The following is a 6,000-nucleotide window of genomic DNA, read 5'->3' on the forward strand; positions in this document are numbered from 1 at the left end:
GTGGGGGATGACGGAGCCCTTGGAAGGATCCAGAGTGCCCACGGGGTGGGGCTGCCGCCCAGTTGCGGATCCCTTGGCGAATCTCCAGTGATGGTCTCCAACCGGGTGTCTGCCTTTCCCGGTGACTTGGCTCCTCCCGCTACGGGTGCAGCTGTGGAAGCTGCGGGGTTGGTTTGGATTTTGTTCTAACAATTGAACAGATGCTGAGCACCTGCTGGGTAGAAGCCTGGCGCCTCGGGAGGACCTGCTCTCCAAGCAGGAGTGCCAGATAAAATACAAGACGCCTAGGTAAATTTGAATTTCAGATGAACCACGAATGCTTTTTAGTATAAATATGTCGTGAATATTTCATGGGGGCATGCTTATACTTAAAAAATATTCGTGGTTCATCTGAAATTCACATGTGACTGGGTCGTCCTATATCTTGATTTGCTAAATCTGGTAACCCTATCTCCTAAGACTCTCCTATCCACCAGGAGTGACAGACCAAGAACATTAATTACTTCCTCATTCCATTTGCTCAGTGATAAGGTGAGGACTAGACCTCCTATTTAGATCTTCTCTTCTGACTTTCAAGGGTTTTTTGGCCTATAACATATTTCTTAAATTTAAATCTTAGTTAACATACAGTGCACCTTGGTTCTTCTGGAAATAGGATTCAGTGATTCATCACTTACATATAATAACCAGTGCTCATCATGTGTTTTTGGACTAGCATTGTTGGGGTCCGGAACCGTGGCCGAGAAGGAATTCGTGAGACCTCTTTGGTGCAAAAAGGTGCTTTTATTGAAGCACCAAACAGGACCGGTCGGGAGAAAGATCAGCTGCCCTGGGATTTTGAGGAGCAACTGATTACATACTATGAAGTTGGGGGAGGTAAAGAGATGGGAAATTCCAAAAAGGATTTTCATATGCAAAAGAAGACTCACAGGATACTGAATGGCCTTTCTATTGTCAAAGCTAAGGTAGTTTTCCCCTTTAGCAAGGCATTAACTTAAGACAGTAGGGAGCTTCCTGGAGGAATGTTACACTTGGCCTGCTCAAGTATTTGTTCCATAGGCTGCAGGTTATAAGGACCTTTAATTTTATCTACATTTCCTTCTGCCATTGTCTCCCACATCAGACAACAAGTTTTTTGCCTATGATGTTAAGCAAGAAGTGACACTGCGTAGCATCTAAGCTCAGAAAAGGATGCCCCCGCCCAAGACCTTGAAAGATGTTCATGGTTTCAATATGCAGGTATAAAGAGAAGGGGTGGTTCTGGCAGGTAAGCAAAACTGTAAGGTGCACCATGGAGGAAATCCTGTGAGGTGAATAGTAACTGTTAAATTTAACCAAAGAAGAGATCATATGGGGGAGGGACACATAGGGCCTAAAATGTTCATTTAGGGACATGTTTATTGAGAATGTTTAAATGTTAAATAAAGAACTACACATCAACTGACAGGAAATGGGAGAGCCAATGAAGTGTTTGAGCTTTGTAAAGTGCACAAATGCCAAGACAGACTTGTTGGGTCACGGGGGGGGGGGGGGGGATGCCCTACTGTTTACATAGTTTCTGATCTCCATTTTCTTCTTAGGATTAATTGAAGGAGAAAATAAGAGATGGCTTGAAAGCAGTGATCCCAGGAGTTTCTCAGGTAGCAGTCCTATGCCAGGAAAAACTTGCCCAACTCAAAACAGGAATCAGAATGTTTGCCCAATAATGGGTCCGTGATTAAAGGAGTGAGACTGATACAAAGCCAAGGTCAAGCAAAGCTTTATTTCGCGCCAAGCATCAAGAAATCTAACGGAACGTTCGGGGCCGCACCTCTTACAAGAGAGGGTGACCCTTCTCTGTTTCACAGTCTAGCTTTTAAGGGCAAAGGCCATGCGGTCGGGCCTGGCCACGCACAGGTGGCCAGTGAGATTGTAACACACACAGAAACTCCACAGTGATGCTAGGTGACCAAATTGAGTTACAATTTACCCCTAGTAGACATTTGAACCAGCCTATAACACCTTGATTGGGATTGGAGCCCAAAAGGCTCCCAAAGGGCGGGGCCCGTACTCCTTGGTAACCAGGGTGACAGTATGCATCCCCCCACTGATCGGATGTCTCCACCTGGCCTGACCCACCTTTGTATCTGGGCTTTGTTACCTGAAGCTGGTTTCCGGGATTTGTCTCCAAGTAAATCCCCTGGGGGAAGGGGAGCAGGGACAGTTTCTAAATAGGTCCTTACAAGAACACTCCCCAAATACTCAGTTTTGAACTTTCTAGAATGCACTATTCTTACCAAAGCCACTCTCAATTTATGGAATGGAATCTGGATCTCCTCAGTCAACTTCAGAAAACTCTTGACTCTCAAATTTGCATTCTTTCAAAGAATTGCACAAATGTAACTTTTTCTTAAGTTTAATTTCTTTAAGTAATCTCTACACCCAATGTGGGGCTCGAACTCACAACCACAAGATCACGAGTTGCCTGGCTCTTCCGACTGAACCAGCCAGGTGTCTCTGTACAAATGTGACTTTAAAGAAATCTGACAGGGAAATAAATATTTTAAAAAGGGGGGTGGGGCACCTGGGTGGCTCAGTGGTTAAGCCTCCGGCTCCGGTCATGATCCCAGGATCCTGGGATGGAACCTCGCATTGGGCTCCCCGCTCAGTGGGGAGCCTGCTTCTCCCTCTCCCACTCCCCCTGCTTGTGTTCCCTCCCTTGCTGTGTCTCTCTCTGTCAAATAAAATTCTTTAAAAAAAAAAATCTGAAAGGGGAAGAGATAATTTTCCATTAGGAATGTGAAATTATTAGATTACCAGAAAATCTAAAGTAGCCTCAACTCTGAAATGACTGGCTTGGGGGGGGTGGATCATAAAAATTTAATAATTTTTTTAGAAATTCATTTTAAGAACGATGGAGTCATTTCTCTTTACATCAACTAAAATTTTCTTTTTCGTCCATCTTGCTGCATATCCTAAAACAGATTCTAAACCAAAGGCCCTGAGTTTGTCTAAATAAACCTTATTTGGGGCATAATCAGCTAAAAGTGGAGCAGACCTCCCACCATTTCATCCAGCCTAAAGAAACAGGAAATGGAGTGGATTTTTCTATTCTTGAAAGAGTTCTAGAACATTCTTATTTCTTTTAAATTGAAGAAGACCAAAAATACTATAGATGGAACATAAAATCCCTCTTCTTTCCCCTCCCCACAAGAAAACCTCAAAGTCTCTTCTATACTCTGCGTCTTGAGACGGGCCCTTTTTTGAGCTAGGGGTGATTATCTTAGCCTTTAAATCTAACCCCCCCCCTTTCCTCGGAGGTCTCCAAGGGGCATCACTGCTCCTTAGAGCCTTGGAATTCAGCAAGATAAACACTGTAGGAAGCTTTCTCTTTGTTTCATAGATTGAGAGATTGAAACCTGGGGAAGGGCATGTGTACTCAAGGTCACGTTTTGAATTGTCCTCAATTCTGCTTCTTGTATGTAGCCCTCCTGATTCGGATCTTTAGCGCTCAGCAAACAATCAGTGATGTGAGTGTGGTTAACTTTCTCATGGAAGCATTTAGAGGTGGATATGTGTGTGGCGGGATAATATATGAACTAATGACCCACATTTAGCTTAAAAGAAGCCTCCTTCTCCACCTTCCTCACACCTCTTCTCCCTAGCCAAATAGCCAAGACTCCTGTCATTCACTGCCCCGTGGGGAGATTCTCAAAGAACTAGGAAACAATGATGTCAAATTCTTGGCTCTTGAGTTTTGAGAGGTCCAGATACAAGATTTGAAAGAATACACAGTTCTGTTTTTTCCTAATTTTGCCCCCCTCCCCCCACCCCATGAATTCCAGCAATAAATTCTGAGTAATCCCAGAGGCAGCACTGAGATGGCTTGGTCCCCACCAATCAGCCATCAGGGAGCTCTGTGGAGGTCAAGATCATGCCACGCCCCCAGCCCAGGCAGCCGCCTCTCAATTAAGATTAAGAATTTCTGGGGCACCTGGGTGGCTCAGTGGGTTAAAGCCTCTGCCTTCAACTCAGGTCATGATCCCAGGGTCCTGGGATGGAGCCCCGGGTCCAGCTCTCTGCTCAACGGGGAGCCTGCTTCTGCCTGCCTCTCTGCCTACTTGTGATCTCTCTCTGTCAAATAAATAAATGAAATGCTTTTTAAAAAAAAGATTAAGAATTTCTTTTTAAGGGTGCCTGGCTGTCTCAGTTGGAAGAGGGTGCGATTCTTGATCTTGGAGTCATGAGTTCGAGCCCCACAATGGGTGTAGGGATTGTTTATATTAAAAAAAAAAAAAAACTTACTAAAAGGAGCACCTGGGTGGCTCAATTGGTTAAGCGTCTAACTTTGTCTCAAGGTCGTGATCCTGAGGTCCTGGGATTGAGTCCTGCATCGGGCTTCCTGCTGAGTAGGGAGCCTGCTTCTCCCTCTCCCTCTGTTGCTCTCCTGCTTGTGCTCTTTCTCAAGTAAATAAATAAAATCTTAAAAAAAAAAAAAAAACAAAAAAAAAAGAATTTCTTTTCAAAAGATGCCATATACAGAATGGAGAAGTTGGGGGGGGTGAGGGAAGAGTAACTCTACAGTGGAGAAAACTGACAAACACGACCTCAGCCAGATGATCAAGGCCAATGTCACTAGTGACAAACGATGTCAATAGTGTGTAGTCTTGATATCATGTGATAAGAACAGCACTTTACTCTATGGCCTACCTCCCCAAACCCATAACCCCAGTCTAATCATGAGAAAAACATCAGACAAACCCCAATCGAGGGACATCCTACAAAATAACCGATGAGAAGTACATAGAGGGGGCTTTTAAGCAAATTATATCAGGCGACCCACCTCAAGATACCCATAGGCCCCTAACTGACCAATGGGCTACTTACAACCAGGCACAGTTAACAGAAAGGAAGAATTCCATGCGTTGCTCTACGTCCTCAGCTCCCTGCTTTAAAAACAGCCCCACCCATTGCCCCATTGCAGACAGTCTCTCCCCTGCTGTCCTGCCCACGGCTCTCTGGCAGTGTGTTCAATAAACTTCTGTTTCCTTTATTCTGCCTCAGGTACATCCTTCCACCGCCCACACCACCGGCTTCCACCCAATCGTCACCCTAATCTAGAGGCCCCCTCCTGATCAGACACACATCACATTTAGATACCACAAAGCGCTCCTCAAAGCTGTCAAGTTCATCAAAAACAAGAACAGTCTGAGAAACTGACACAGCCAAGATAGCTCAAGGAGGACGTGACAACTAAACATATTGTGCATTCCGGGATGGGATCCTGCAACAGAAAAGGGGAAATCTGAAGAGAGTATGGACTCTCCTTAGTAATAGATCAACATTGGTTCATTCATTGTGACAAAGGTGCAATACTAATGTAAGATGTTAATAATAGAGAAAACAGCGTGTGAGGTATCTGGGAACTCTCAAATATTTCAATTTTCCTCTAAATCTCAAACTCTTCTAAAAAGTAAAGTCAGTAAAAAAAACCATAAAGTAAATGAAAATACAAGCCAAAAACTGGAAAGATAAAAGGTAAGTTGTATCCAAACTATATAAATTATTCCTACAAATCAATAAGAAAAAGTCTGCCTGATAGAAAAATGGGCAACAGATGTGAACAGATACTTTACAGAAGAGGAAATACAAAAGTCCAGTAAATAGATAAGACACTCAACCTCATTAGTGTTAGGGAAATGCAAACTTGAAGAACCATCAGATGCCACAACACACCACCAGAGGGGCAAAAGTTAAAAGGTCTGACCATACCAAGTGTAGGCAAGGGAGTGAATTGACTAAAATGCTTGTAACGTGCTGGTAGGAGCATAAATTGGTACAATGATTTTTTTTAAACCTTGCCTAATCTATTAAAGTTGAAGATATATAGGCCCTATGACCCAGCAGTTCCATTCCTTGGAATAAATATGATATGAATATGCGCTTACATGTACCCGAATACAAGTATGAAATGTTCATAACATTCGTTTGCTCACTGGGGCACTTGAGTGGCTCAGCTGA

Source organism: Lutra lutra, chromosome X (genome assembly GCF_902655055.1).
Source record: "Lutra lutra chromosome X, mLutLut1.2, whole genome shotgun sequence".
NCBI classification, from domain to species: domain Eukaryota; kingdom Metazoa; phylum Chordata; class Mammalia; order Carnivora; family Mustelidae; genus Lutra; species Lutra lutra.